Source organism: Coturnix japonica, chromosome 1, assembly GCF_001577835.2.
Source record: "Coturnix japonica isolate 7356 chromosome 1, Coturnix japonica 2.1, whole genome shotgun sequence".
NCBI classification, from domain to species: Eukaryota; Metazoa; Chordata; class Aves; order Galliformes; family Phasianidae; genus Coturnix; species Coturnix japonica.
In genome coordinates, this window is record NC_029516.1 from 125,950,827 (window position 1) to 125,966,786 (window position 15,960).

General features: G+C 40.0%; 1 long non-coding RNA gene across 1 annotated transcript in view; it reads left to right on the forward strand.

The window, feature by feature from the left end:
• The first annotated feature begins 2,843 nt into the window (after positions 1-2,843).
• LOC116652748 overlaps positions 2,844-15,960 on the forward strand; it is a 31,450-nt gene continuing 18,333 nt past the window's right edge. The window contains exon 1 of the long non-coding RNA XR_004305908.1: positions 2,844-3,104. This is a non-coding gene — a long non-coding RNA (uncharacterized LOC116652748). The remainder of the gene's footprint in view (positions 3,105-15,960) is intronic.

Consider the following 15,960-nt stretch of genomic DNA (forward strand, 5'->3'; position numbering starts at 1 on the left):
AATGCAACATACTGGGGTAGTCACTGAAGTTTCCCAACTATAAACCTCTGCCTGCTCTTGGCAAAGTTTCTTCTTCCTCAGTGAATACTCCTATGAGTGTTCATCTACCTCTTGAAGAATGAATAGGTTGGAAAGTCACGAAGAGTAAAACACATCAAATGACAGCCTTGTGGCCTCTTTTCATCCCATATCAGGCTATAAAAACCTCCCTACGACCCTAACAGGAATTATCCAAACTCTATGAAGCTGATAGAGGTGGACCTATTGCTGTGTCTTCAGCAATATAACTTTTTGACCCCTCAGCAAATAGTGGTGCCCAGATGACATCTGTGCATCTTTAATAATTCTTCAGGAATGAAGATATGTGTGCTGAACCAAGACATACAGAAAAGATTACTTGAAAAATTATGAACTCCCATACTTGTGTCATGTTTGTGGTTTTTTTGTTGTTTTGTTGGGTTTTTTTAATATCATTTAAAAATTGGTTTCTAATCGGCAAAATGCATCAGTCTGCAAATTTCACAGAATAAAACAGTGTGAAATTTCTATCAAGTTGAAAAGAGAAGAACATCTTGGAGCCTTCTGAGCAGCAATGAGTCAGTTCAAGTCTCCATCCAAGTTCCACGCACTTTTCTGTTGTTCTATCCTGTTCATTTTGTTGGCACAAGCTTCATTTTTTCCTCATCCATTAGTGAGACAGGGTAACACTGACTACACTGCCCAGTGCTGCCCAGTGGCTGGTGATGTCCAAGGGAGTCTGTTCACGAAGGCCCTTGAGGAACTTTGAACCAAACTCTGTCCATGATGTTACAGCAGCTGCAGATTCTTTTGAGAGCTCTTTTTGCTGCCTTTACGGCAGTGCAGGAAAACCCTAGCAGGAGGACACAAGCATCCATAATCAGTGTTGTCATCTAAGCACAGTCACTGAGATATTTTGGGTTTCTTGGCATCAGCTCTAGAAGGCAGCAGATCACAGTGAAAATCCCCCTCCTCCCCATTTATTTATTTTTTTCCTGGAAACACGGAGTATAGTCTAATCCAAGTACTATTTTCCAGTGAATAGAATGAAAGATTTTAGAAAAGTACGCAGGAACACAGAGTTACCAGATTTAATTTTAATTAAAGGCTATAAATACTCATAAAAAAAGGCAGGCACTCAGCTCTAGGGATCAAGCTGAGTAATCCTCATCTGGAGCTTTCTTGTATTTTTATGATCGTGTTAGATCTTGATAAAGCAGTGACTTATCTAAAGCAGAAACTCACAAAATTGCCATCCCATTCATACAAAGCAAACTCTGCCAGCCTTTTTAATACCAGAATAAGGCAGGCAGGCTCATCTCCAGGCGGCTCCAGTTCAGCTGGAAGCCCCCCTTGGCTCCCAGAGGACAGGATTCTCCAGTGACTTCAGACAGGTGTGGCTCCCCTCCTGGCTCCCATGTGTAGGGAGCATGCTGTCATGTAAAACCAAGTGCCCAATTCCTAATCTGACTATTGGAGCTCAGTCGGTGATCACCCACAGTGAGCAAGGAGCAACAGGACCAGCAAATTGACAACAACAAAAAACCTGAAAAAGAAAAGGCAAGCTGGTCCCTTAGCACGACTTCACAAATCCCTCCAAATGTGCCCGAGTGGTGTGATGTGCAGCAGATAGGCTGTATCGCACAGACACAGGCATGCCTGCATGAATCAGGAAGACTGAATCCAGTGAGCAGAGTTTCAGCACGTGAGCCTTTATGGAAGACTGGAGAATATAAAGGGAGGGAGAGGAGCTGATGATCATAAAACTTCCTGGCTTAAGCTGACACAGCAAGGGCAGAAAGGATGTGGCTAATTTTAACCTGTCCTCCACGTGAATGGCTTTTCCTTTCTATCAAATGCAGCAAAGACATTTCTCTGACCACAGACTGTTCAGCAGGGGCATTGCCTGACTTAGTAAAGGCAATATTTTGCCAGAAATTGTTTGGCAAAGTTGCCAACCTCCATTTGCAGGCTCAAGTGGGGAGCAGTGGTGGAAAAAGAGGAGGAAAATGCAGCTCATACAAAGTGTCCCCCCCTTCCAGCAGCACTGAAAGGGGGGCCGGCTTTCCTGATAAAGCAGTGCAAGGTCTTGGTCTTTGTCCAAGTAGGTCTGATCCTGAGCATCTCAGCCTCCTTCCTGGCTTTTACATCTGCTTTTTAAGACCATTTGGGCTCTGTGCATCCAACACCGCCTGTACAGACCCTATGCAAACCCTTTTTCAGGCAGCCTTCTCCAGAAGCTCCTTATTCCCACTGGGAATGGCCTCCCAAGCTGACAGCTTTTCCCATGGTTGCTTGAAAGATCACTTTTCCACAGAAGTGTACAGAATAACCACCAGAGCTGCATGTTTTATATAGACATAAATTGTTAAGCTAACCCAAAAAACATTTACTGGATTTGAAGTTAGAGAAGGAGAGAACTCCCATTGCATTTTACCTTCACAATGGTGCTGGAACAGTTGAATAAAGTGTGGCCCCGCTGCCCATATGCCATTCAGCTTCTGTCTGTCTTTTTGTTTACACTGGGAGTACAATAGGAACTATAGTCCTTCCAATGCATCATTTATAAGTGTATTCTACCTCTGAATGTACAGACAGAACTGGCTCTGTGAATGAGCTCTGTGAATATTGCCAAGACACTGTGCTTTGTTCAGCATTATTCTTCACAATAGATACCACACTTTGGAAGTAATTTTAAAAAGGGAATCAAAATAGTGGTACTTTTAGCCTTTGTTTCTTTTATACCACACTGCATTCTCTGTCTCTCACTCAGCTGCTTCTATTATACTGACAAATTAAATAAACCACTCCATTGCTAAAGAGGCTTGGGCGGGCTGGGCTTCGTACACTGCTGCACTAGGAAGTTGAAATAAACATTTATCCCAGTCTTATTCTTAATAAATTTAAGCTAACTTTAATTGAGCTATTATTTTTTTTAATTTTTTAAATTATTTTTACCAGCAAATGAAAGAGAGAAATGGAAAAAAAAAAAAGAATAAGGAGTGCATCAAATTTTTTGTGCCGATCTGCAGCACCAGGGGATGCGACGCCTGAAGCAAAGAAGTGAGGAGCAGCTCCATGTCGAGGTACCAAGCCTGCTTTTTTAGTGCCCCACTTCCTAGCAGCGCTGAGAACTCGTCCCCACCGCGATGCCTCTGGGAGTGGGAACGGGTGAGTTACGGGCAGAAGAACCCGGAGCAGGCAGGGTTCACTGCTGCTTGCAAACTTCTGAAGCAAACTCTCGGCTCTGTCTGGGAGTAAGCTCCTCTTGCAGCAGGCATAGCTGTGTTCTGTGAAGCGCCCTGTCCACATGCTCTTCAGCATAAGGATATAAGGGCAGGTAGGGGGGGTTGAGCACAGCGCGCTGGGTGGCAAGGGCAGGTCTGGCTGCTTTGGGGGTCTGTTTATAGGCAGGTAGAGAGTGAGATGCATTCACTGAAAAATATTTTGATCTGTGCTTTCATTACAAACTCTCATCTTTAGCAAAGAGTCTCCTCTGTATCTGCGTCAAAGTGCTTTCTGGCTTTGGGGCTCTTTTCCTCTATAAGGCAGCAAGCAGAGGAGAGAATCAAGGAGCAGGTTGTGCTGCCTTGCTTTAGCAAAGAGAAGTGTGCAAGGCCATCCTCCATGCTTGCATACAGAGATGTATGTTCTTTGGAAGGGTTCATCGGTACAGCCCAGCGTTCTTGAAAATGCTGTCAATGAGCAGAGTTATTTTCACAAACAAGCTCAGAGCAATGAGTGCATTGCTGCTCAGATTAGGTTCAAAAGCTCCTCCTGTATTCCTAGGCTAGCAGTGTGCATAACGCTGGGTGTATCTCACTGCCCCGCACTGCCTTTTCCTTTTCTAACAAAGCAGATGGACCACAGGTGGAACACAGAGTAAGAAGAGTTTGTTTGATTTCCAGTTTTGTGTTTGTTCTAGGCACCTTGGGAAACAACCCATTCCACCAGAATTGGACCAAACTGCCAAATTCCAGCAATGGGCTTTGCAGCCTGGAGCCCTGAGCTGTGGCTGCAAGGGGATGGGGTAGCGATGATGTCCAGAGGCTGCAAGCAGCCAGTGCCTGCAGTCTGAGCTGGTGGGGCTTTTATTCAAAATAAATATCAGGTGAAATTTCCTTCTATTGTCTAGCCAAATTCCCTTTAATTTGCCCCAAGGGAAAGTCAGTTGCCTTGCAGTGCCTTTTTTTACTTTTTTTTGAGCTCGTCTCTGTCAACATAAATGCCTGGGGGTGCTCCCTGGGGGATGAGTGGGGAAGCCGAAGGTCAGGGTTACCCACTGTGGCATGACTTTTAAGCTAAAGGGGTTTTTATTTCCCTTGTTTCCATGTCAGGTTTCATTTGGGCAGCATTATTCTGAAAGGGTGGGCCTGCTCTTGACAGGAGGGGGTTAAATGGGATTACAAGCTTTAGAGGCTGTCAGCAGCCACTGCTGCCTGGGGATGTTAAATTGCAATTTAATGGTCAGCTTTATATGTATAGTATCAGTGGAAATCTGCTGTTTTCAGCAACTTAATAGGCACTGTGTTTTCAGGAGGGGAATGTTTTGGAGCGGGAGTGAGGAGTGGGTTTGTTGGCACTGGCAGCTCCTCCCGTCAGGTAGTGGCCGGGCATCAAAGAGCTTTTCCAGTGTGTCCCAACTTCCCCAAACCAGCTCCATGCCTCAGGCAGGAGGAGAGCAAGCAGTCCTCACTGGAGCATCAGAGAATAGGAAGAGAAGGCAGGAAGGTGCTGGGGGGATGAGGGCAGGAAGGCACTGAGGGGATGAGAGTAAGAAGGCAATGATGGGGTTGCTCAGTGTGTAGGACTGGCTCCAAAGGCCAGCCACCAGTCAAACTGCCAGTTGGGTGGGATTTGCAGATGCATGTCTTGAGTATCAGTGTGTGTAGAGGTGCTGTGAGGGGCAGAAGGGTAAAACAAGCTGAGGGCAGACAGCAAGGCCCCATCAGAGGGCATCGGTATTGTCTATTGGCGAGTGAGGGGTCAGCCTGGAATGTTCAGGATTAGTAAATTTAATATCCTGTCAAAATTCTCATGATAATGAGTACTGGCTCGGCTGGCTGGCGGGGCTGGCACAGCAGCCTGGGCGCTGCAGCTCCCGAGATAGCGCTGCTAATTTATGGGCAGGAGATTGTGCTGTGCTGGCATGGGCCGAGGCGAGAGTGGCTCAGTGGTGGGGCCTCTTGGCTGTGTGCAGCGCCTGGTAAGCTGGGGAAAATACACAGATCTGGATCATTTTAAGTGATTCTTATTCATTCCAAAATCCTTCTAACCCCCTGCAATAGCTTGGCTGAAGTGACAGAGGTGGGCTGCGCTCAGCTTTTCCTCTCCCTCCACTGCGCTTATGGGAGTTTCTCTGCACTCAGGATTTCTGGCTTTACAAATGATAAGAAAGAGGCAAAAAGAGGAAAGAGAGGCAAAACCAAGATTAACCATGTGTGTTGCACTATAGACTAATTTTCGGGAGAGTTCCCTTTACCTTTCGGAGCTGGTAAGTTTAAAACTGCAAATGGAGGGGAAGATGGGGACAAAAGAAAGCAGAGAGCAAACCAGTACGCTCAGAACAAATAGTAAACTGCAACCCCAGCAAAGTAATTTTTGAGCTGATGGATGATATTTAAAATACAGTTCTTAACAGGAAAAAAAAAAAAAGAAAAAAAAGGAGAAAAAAAAAAGGGGTGGGGGGGGGAAGGGGGAGAAATAGGGGAAGAAAAAGAGGAGGGGAGAGAAAGTTCCTGTGCACTTTGTTCAAGGTTCTGCACCTCTCTAAGCAGCTGTCACATCCGTACATTATGGTACATTGAATCTGAATGAGGCTCTCCACATCAAAACCTTGCATCCATTATGATATCATCTCCTGCTCTAAGCTGTAATGCTTATTAATTCTGCACCCATACTCTCCAAGCTTCAGCAAATGTATTCCATCAGCCTAGCATTTAATTTAATTAGTACAGCTGGGCTCTCATTCTCCTTTCTGTGTCAGAGGTATTGTCAGCACGTTCTGCTATAACACAATTACTGATTGCTTTTAGATAGGCAGAAATATGATTAGGGTATTGGGTGACTGTATCATAAGCCTTATTAGATTCATTTGAAATCTGGAGATAAATAGGAAACTTTTATTTGCAGTGTAATGAGATTATGCTTATTAGGCCAAGGCCTCACAACCTTTTGCAAAGAACATAGTGTATCACTAGGATTATACTCTGGAACCACACTTTTTGCTCATAGCATCCAAGCAATTTCTCAGCAGCTTTGAGATTTAACTGTTGTAGCCCTGTATGTATTTTAGGATTGTTTTCTGGCTTTGCAGCTCTCTCGTGTGAGAGATGGTGCACACATTCGGACGTGTTTTCTTCTGCTTAAACCAGGAAATTTTTGGGAGTGCGTTTTGATCAGTGTGGAGGATGTTTGTGCGGACCACGGCCATGTGTGGACAGAAGAGTTTCAGCTAATGTCAGTCTTTCAGTTCAGACTCTTTTTTTTCCCTTCAATAGAAACCTGTAACTACATTTCAGAATCAGCCTTTTTCAGAAGTTAAAAAATATCACTGTTAAAAATAACTTCTGAGGTTGGATCTTAAGGTAGAAATAACGAGTTAATTTTCTTATGTAAAAATTACTGGAAAGGCAGCACGTTTCATGTCACTTTCAGAGACACTGCATTTAAATCTTAATGTATACATCGCAACCTTTTGTATCACACTATACTGACAAAACACATGGCATAGTGTTTGAGAAGCAGGAGTTACATTTTTAAAAGTTCACGTATTATAGGAATTCAGAATACTGATCTGGTAATTTCCCTGTAACAATCAGAGGTACAAACAACCTATCACTGACTTGACAGGTTATAGAAAGGACTCCATCAATTTTAACACTGGTGTCAAATTTAGGTTTCATTCTGTTTCCACATAAGGTTTGCTGCAAGCTCCAGTGGGAGCAAGATTAGGTTCTTACTGGAACCTTTTTCTTCTCACTGGTATTATGCTGCATGAAAGCATTTTACAACTGAGTGTGACAAACCCCTGAACCTAGGTTTGTATTCCTCACTGTATTATTTGCTTCATAGTTAAGACAGGAGAATTGGTCTGGGTGTCAGTATCTCAAGCTAAGGATCAGTCTTTGGAAAGAAACTCCAGTACTGCATCACAGTCTTTTATTTTGTGATTGCCTAGCATGGTAAGCATGTCCACAATGTCAGGCTTATCTCTGTCATTAGGAAGTTCTATGTGGCATAGCTTGATTCAAACACTGATAATATTTTTAAGCAGGTATGAGAATCAAGTTCAAAGAGCTCCGGTAAGAGTTCTTAAAGATAATATCTGTATGTCTCTTCTAAGGGAGTTCTCCAGAAAGAAAGGCACATTTTGCCACAGCCCAGTTGAGTCATTTGCCAAAATGGACTTAGCTGTGGGGTTCCCAGATCAGACTCAACTAAGACATCTGCAGTGGTGTCATTGTACAGTTTTGAGTGATTCCCCTCTAATTGGGGAATCTCATGCTCCAGCTGTGCTTTTTTATGCTGGAAGAGGACTACGCATCAGCTTGCAATGACTGCTGACGTGCCTTATGACCCACTGTGTGTATACTTAACCAAAAGCAGCAAAAGGTTACTCTGTGAAAATACTTTTATAAACAGGGGACTTCCGTGTTTTGGAAAAAGAGATTTACTCTTTCATTTTAGTTTAAGGCAAGCTTCAGCACCCAACAGTGAGTCAGCCCAAGTTATACTGCCAGAGAACCAGCCTCACTAGTGTTGAATCTAATAATATGTCAATGCTGAAAATCCAGTGTTTGCACAATACAAAAGCAAGCTATTTTATTACTGTATATCTTTATAAAGAGAGGTGTCACTTTATGTAACAAGCATGTTTTGGAACGGGGCTGATTTCACAAACAGTTTTAAAGGACAGCACATTAAGCTTTTTTTCTGTCTACCAAAAAAAAAAAAAAAAGTGTGAACAACAACTCTGTTTTATTATACTGGCTCCAAAAGCAGCAGAGATGACAAATGCTACAATTTTCCAGTATGTTGCTTCATCAAGAAAATATTTTAAAATATGCTGTAATTGCTGTATGTGAGAATGATCTGGTGGCCCTGTTCATTTGTCCCCCATCAACATCATCCTGATTTGCAGTGAGCAACAGGGTTATTCACATGCTTAGATTACACACATGCTTCGGTGCTCTGCTGGATCAAGGCCTAATTGACACCCTAATTGACAGGCTCAGTGGAGAGACTGAAGACTAAATTGGGCTTGGAAGCTGAAATGTGATGTATGTTTTTACCCTCAGAGGTGGTTTGTCCAGGCTGTGTTTGAGATGTGTTACCAAATAATGTGTTCCACCTTCTGCTGTAGCTTTTGTTATATTTCTTTTGTGGCTAGATAGAGGACCTCAGTTGCTGGGAAAAATAAAACAAAACAAATAAATATGTTATTCCAAAATAATGACATATTGCATATTGTAAAATTGAAACAAACAATATTATCTTTGGTCTTTCTAAAAGGATGAGTTTGTTAAAAGAAATACTAACAGCTATTTATTCAAGAACCAGTTGATTAAATGAAAGTGCAACTAATTGCTAGATGTTTGTTTCATGTAGACTCAAAGGTAGAATCACAACAGAAGTAATTAGGGTAATGATTAAGGTCTGTATTTAATTCAAACCCTTAGAGAATATTGCATATTCATTCAAGTGAGCTATATTTCCTATTAAAACGATAGCAGTTTCTCAAAGCTTTCATTTACAGGTATGTTTCTGGCAGTGTCATTTTATATGGTATCATGTCATCTTGTTCTCTTTCTAATGTGACAGTGTTTGTTATTCATAATGATTGCAATCAAAGGGGAAATGTTACTGGTAATTTGTGTGCACTTCTAACCCCCAAATATTTGTAGCAGTCATTTACTTAAGGCATTTGAAAATCTGAATATAGGAACACTTGGATGAACTTGCCTTGATCTCTTTGAAGTATTTACACTGTACATTAAGATAGACATTTCTATATAATACCAGGAAAATGCAGGGAGAGTTAATATTTACAGAATAACTGAAAAATAGAGGCAATACTTGTGTCCTTTCACTAACAGCAGAGAAGAGTCTAATTCTGTTTCACATAGAATTTTCGTTTAAAAACTAGTCTTTAAAAAATCTGAAGAAAATCTACAAAAGAAATTTTTGTAGGAGTATTTACTATAGAGAGGTTCTCACAGGGCTGCTTCATACTGTAGACCAAGGATGAATTTTATATCAGAGTATTTTGAAAAAATTTATATGCTTCATGGACCCAATATTACCAAGCATGCACAATACAAAGTGCCAGCATTTGTTGCTGGCAGATGGCACACATCATCTTTACAGGGCAATCGAACTGATGTGTTCTCCTCTTGGATGGATTTAATGCTTGGATCTAAATCCAGATCCTTGGCTCAGTGGAGCCAGGTGTTTCTCTTGAATTCCTAAAATGCAAAACCATGACAGTAAAGAATGTTACTTGTTAAATTAGTGAGCACCTTTTTTCCCCTATTATTTTGATCCTGCCATAACTCAGTATGCACTAAGTATGGGTATTTGTTAGAAACAAATAGGACCAAAGATATCTCCACCAGATTCCTTAGACCATACCACTCACATCATCAATAAGCTACTGTGATCTTTTTAGTGTTATTGTTTAAATAGATATGTAGCATACTGGAATTAAAAATAGCGCTGACAGCAGATTTGTTTTGCCCTTTCCTATTACTGTGAAAGTGTAGTAGCAGTATAAGCAATACCTAATTAATCTAATTTACTTGTACAACAGTAGAATGATAATGGTCTGATGATGGCATAAACAATTGGTGCACTGCGGAACTGATCAAACCACGAAGTGGAGATGAGAAAAAATAGCTGATACAATCACCAAAAAAAAAAAAAAAAAAAAAAAAAAGTGAACATGAGTTACAGGTGGTGGCATTACAATTAGGATTATTGTAGCCCTGCAGTTACAGTTGTTATCTGCATTTTTGTTACAGTTCAGGTTTTACCCCATTGGACAGAAAATACTTCTTTTGGCACCAAAAGTGATATACCTTCTTATTAATAACCATTTAAGTGCATGATATTAAATGAGAAATAACGCTATGCAGGCTCATTGTGGAACCAGAAAGGACTACTGACATAGGTGTCAACTAGCAGCCAGAAAACCAGGAGTTACTGAGTAAGTCTTTTTGTCAAATAGCTGCACAAGCATTGTGATTCTGTGTTGAGATTTAGCATATTGCTTGTCCACATTTTGAGAAGCATCACTAATTAGGCAAAAAAATAAATCTTTCTTTCTTCAGTTGTGCTGGATAAGGCTCACTTCCTTTGCAGCACTCTCCCTTCCTCTTAGCAGTGTCCCTTCTTTTAGTCTACAGGAGAGCTGAGCAGGACTAGTTCTGCTGTGTCGAAACAGACTGTTCTGTTAACATTCCTGTAAATCCTCATCTGTTTATGGCTTCATGTATTTTCAAACACCAACCTAAGAAACCATGTTGTGTTAGGTCATTGGTTGTGTTACCCCTGCATTTTCTTTGCTCCTTCTCTATCTCAATGGCAAAATTAATTATTTTTTGCTGTCAACCACTGTTGGGGTTTTTTTTGGATTTACAGTCCAGGGGATGATGACAAAATTTCCCTTCCTTGCTGTTTTCCTGTGCTGTAGAGTAAGAAAACGGAAGAGTTAGGACCATATTTCCCACTTTCCAGCAGCTGAGTAACCTTTGTTTTCCATTTAACTTGAATCAGTTTTTAAATGTGACTGTTAATTTGTTCAAAAATGTCACTAGCAATTGAGTTTGCTTGGGAGAAGTGTTCTGGGGAGTTCTGTCACCAAGCTATGTGAGAGTAGCAACATAACTGCTGCTTGTTTTAGTCAGTGATCATAAGCCAGTTGTGTACTGAAAGTGAAATTCTCGAACAGAACTGGCAGTCGAGCTTCAGATGTTGGCTGGAGTTTGCGGATAAAAGGCTTTTCTTATTGCACAAAACATCAGCAGCATGGACGATGACAGTGTTTCAGGTGAGTGTCAGAAGTGAATTCCCAACATGCCTAGCTTCACATTAAAGGAGCCCTGAATTCTGCAACAAAACTTCAGATGATGGTAAAGTCTAAATGAGAGTGCACAGCTCTCATTTCCCCTACAGAGGCAGAACTAAAATAGTGAATAACAAGAATTTGTTGGGGAAAAATAACCAAACCACTAAGATAGTTTTCCCATTTAAAAAAACCTTTTTGCTATAAATCAGTTACAAAAATATGCATATTCTTTGTCATCTTATTCAACGCCACTGATGGAGGCACCTAATGCCAAACACATCTGTCCATTGCTATCTTATTTAAAAATCACCCACATTCCCATTTCAGTAGGTATTGTATCAAAAATGATGATGTGGAATTAACAATGAATAAAATGCCCACATAAGAATTTCCAGGGAGCCCTAAATTCTTAACAGTGTTTTCTAACATAAGGGGGACTGGGAACTGGGACATTTTAAAGGATACCAGACAGAAAGCCATTCTACCAATAGCTGTTTTATTTCTTATGATGTACTGATGAGTGTGCTACAAATATACCTATACTATACGTGTATTTCTATATACACACACACCTTATTAATTTGCTGAATTTTGAGTTTAAAACTCTGAGCTGTTTCTTAAAGTGAGGTAGCATGTGTGGCATGATTACTGGGTGATATAGTGGATCTCTAATTCTAACTCAATTATTGATGGTAATGAATATAGTAAATATTATAGTTCATTAGGTGTGTATGCCTAGCAGAAACAACAGCACTCATTCTCTACTCGTGTTTGCCCTTTTCAGTCCCCCAAAAGAGAAAACGTGAATTAAAACTGATAAGAAATGCATTCATTGGGGTATGTCACACAGCTGCAATAGGGATAATTGGAAGCTTAAGCCCTAATCCTGCAAACACTTAAGAAGTGCTTAACTTCAGTGTATGCAGGTTGACTCAAATGCAATTAGTCATTTTTTCAAAGTGCGCTTGCTAAAATATATATTATAGAGGGGCAGAAATTGAGCTTTACCTAGTAATGAACTAAAATTCTCTGAAACAGACCTGTAGAACTGCGAGCAAGTCACGTAGCATTTTATATAGCACAAAAACATGAGTATGCACTATTAGCTTCTCCAGTATTCTTCAAGAATGTGGAAATTATTGAAGAGGCAATAAACTTGTGCGCAAAAGAGAACATTATAGGTGGCAAAATAGAAAGCATCTGGCAAATAGTAGTATGCTTAAGCTAATCTGTATGCGTACACCTGTAGTATGTTGATTTGTCAGTGAAGAATGCTTTGGATGGATGTAGTTATCAGTGTTTGTGCCTGTCATGAACTCACTCACCCTCAGCAAGCTCTGAGTTTTTTAATGTTATGATATTATTTAATTTTATTATTTTAATCTGAAAGAGCGGCTTGAGATCAGTAAGGGGATGGTTTTATCTTAATCATCACTCCTTTCTTCATAAACATGCAGATGTTCAGCCTTCTAGTAAATCCAGTGATGATTTTTTGATGCATGAGGACAATGGAGTGAAGTAGTTTCACCTTAAACACTATTAAAAATTGTAGCCTGGTTATATTAATATCAGAAGGGCACATTATTGCCTGTGCCTTTTTAGAAGTTGGGAAAACAGTACAGCTTGGAGCAAGGTTGCTTTTTACCGCCTTTTACTCTGTACTGGCAATGTAACATTATCAGGGACGTTGCTGGGCTTTTCTAGAATTTTTAACTACAGTACATACATTTGAAGATATTTTTTGTAGCTCAGCTCTGATCAATAGCATTGGCAGTTACAGATATCCTTATTGTTCCCAGTAGGAAGAACCAACACTACTGTTTCCAGGAAGAAACCAATAGAAATTTAAAAATGTTTATTATGTAGAACTTTTCAGTGTTTTTGATATGTAAAATACTTCTGTGGCTGAAAATTTTTCTGATTCAGTGATTTTTTCTTCAGCTACCTGTGGTGGAGAACAGAAAATTTCTGTTCTTTGGGAACAAGAGCAATTATCTTGATTTTGTTTTCTTTATTTCTGTACCTGGGATGCCAGGGGAAATGAGCATAGCAGTATTAAGAATTTGATGCAGAGAAGTCTTGCTGCCTGAGAGATCAATAGGCAGGAAAAGTGGCTTTGCCAGCCTACTTGGAGGCTTGTCTGGTTCTACACCTGGGTGCACATCCTGGCTGTATGGAAGAGATGCCACAGCTGATGTGAGATCATGTTTCTCACATTGTTCTCAAATGGCAAAGTGTAACATTAACACTGGCATTACTGTGTTGTTACCTAGGGCTTTTTTATTTCTTTCTTTGTGTTTATTTTTCTTGTTTTGATAGTAGTAACACTTCCCCATCTCATCCCTAGCTTTCACTTGAAGGAAATCCAGACATGTAGCTATTTGGAAATCACAGCATAGTCTAGCCAGGTCTCTGTCTGGATGTCTGCATGGTGCACACATCCCATGGGCTAGAAAAAGCCTGTGAATGCACACGTGAGACTACTGCACTTTTCTTGCATGGAGTCTCCGTGAGGTGAAACAGTTTCACATACCTCACAGAGAAGAAGTTTATAACATGCTTGTAGGATATCCTAAAGGAAGGCATCTCATTCACTATATTTTGTCATCTACTTGGGATTCAGGCTACTGACGCTATTTCTGAGGCACAAGGCACACACTGGCTAAGGGAAAATAGTGGCCTTTGTGGAATAGACTGTGTGAACAAGTAGTTATCACTTGTGTCCTTTTAAAATGGTAACAGTGATGACTCCTGAGCTTTACACTGTGTTTAGTAGTTCTCTTGCACTCTGAAAATGCTTTCATCAGCATCAGGCAGGTTTTTGACACAACCCATATTACTCTGAGATCATTCCAGAGAGCAGGTGAGAACTGTATGAGTCATTTCCAGACCCAGGAACTTCTCAGTCTGTCTCGGCAGCCCTGTTGTCCAAAATAGAGGCAGCATTTGACTTTGTGCTGTCAGTTACAAGATGTTTGAAAGCAGGCAGACAGAGATCTCCCTATTGGTGAGAAGAATTCAGAACAGAAGTGGAATAGACAGGTTCCCTTTACCGCTAACAAAGATAAATATGCATGTGATTTATCCAAACAATTTTAGATGTCTAGCTAAGTTTTTATATCACTAAAGACGAGGGAGATATTTTCCAAGCAACAAAGAAACATGTGTGTTTTGTAGTGTATGCACTGTTAGACTGAGATCATGTCTACAGCGATGCCAACTGCACAGAGCATAGGAGCAGTGTGCATCAGGGCTTCTTCCTAGATGGCAGCTCTCAGTGGAAGTGTCATGACAGAGAAGAGGATGCATCTAGAAGTCAGAAAAATGGTAGCTCCAGAACACTGTCCTCTATTGCATGGAAAGGCTGGATTTGTCACCATCCAGTGCACAAAGGAAACAGTGTTTTCCTAGTATGAGAGCTAAAAGACATTTTTCACTAAAACATGGTGTGGGCCTCTCTTTCACCAAGCTAGTGTCGCCAGGTTATTCTCTCACAAATGTTTAATGGAAGTACTCCCATTAAATTGGTCTTCAAAATGCTAGCTTAAAGACTTAATGTGAAGTACTACTACAGCCTTGTTGCTATTATACTATGTATAGCCCTATTAATATTAGTATAGATAGGACATAGGATTGTGTGTATGAGAAAGAACTTAGGCATTTAATGTAATTGTGCTACACAATGAAAGGCCCATAAACAATGAAATCTGCTGCAGATTTCTTAGTGTCAGTATATATGTAGATATTATTTATTTAGCTTACTCTTCTAAGATTGTCATATTTGTATACATCGCATAGTTTGGTTTACTTTGTGTTTTTTTCTGTTGCATAAATGATCTTGACATCATTTAAGGTGATTTAGGATCTGCAACGTATCTAATTGTTTTGTAGGTTTGTATTTTTTTCCGGGGGCTTAACTGTAGGATTTCTATCATGAGAACTCTGAAATTAAGCAAAATTAATTTGTATCCAAAAGGATAGTGAAGATTTTCAGAGAACTTTTAGGTTTACATTATCAAAATGTTTGTCACTAGTGCAATCTTAATATATGTGTGTGTACACATACATATACACACGCACTGTACATGAACATGTATATATATATGAATATGCGTGCATATAATTATTTACTGATTTAAACACTTTCATAATGACTTGAATGTAGGGATTTTTAACAGAAAGCATGATCATTCCTGATGGGCAATATTTCCTTGATGACATTGTACTTGTATTTGAGGAATTTTGTTTACATTTTCAAGTTAAGACAGACAAGGTAGGACTACTGTAATTTTTTTTTAATTTTTTTTTTTTTTTTTTTTTTTCACTGAAAAGGAGCAAGGATACTTGCCAAACTAATATTGCAAGTCTGCAGAAATTAAATCTGATTCAAATATGAGCTCAATATATTTTTACCTGATGAGGGAAGGAAATTTTCACACTTGTTGCTCAAGTAGATATGTAAGTTTGGTTTGTTTTTTTTTTATTTTGATTTTTTTTTTTAATATCCAGATTTTAATTTAGATGAAGAGGAATGGGAGTGTCTTTATGAAGTCTGCACAGTGTATTGATTTCAGTGTTGTAGTTTAAAGGGCTAATGTACCATCTGTATCTTATCTATATGACTATGTCCTTCATGTCCAGTCTAATAAATGTTAAGTTCCTGATCTTTTTTTTAGTGGGACAGAGATGAATTAATCTTTTTTTTATTCTTTTTTTTTTTTTCTTTTTTTTAATCCCCAGGGCATTCTCTGCAGTACAGAGATGCCCTTTTACCTGTTAGTGTAATTTAGACTCAGTTGGGACATCAGTTACATCTAGGTTTAAAAAATATTATAATCTATGAGATAAATGCTTTCACCCCTCCCCTGGGGATT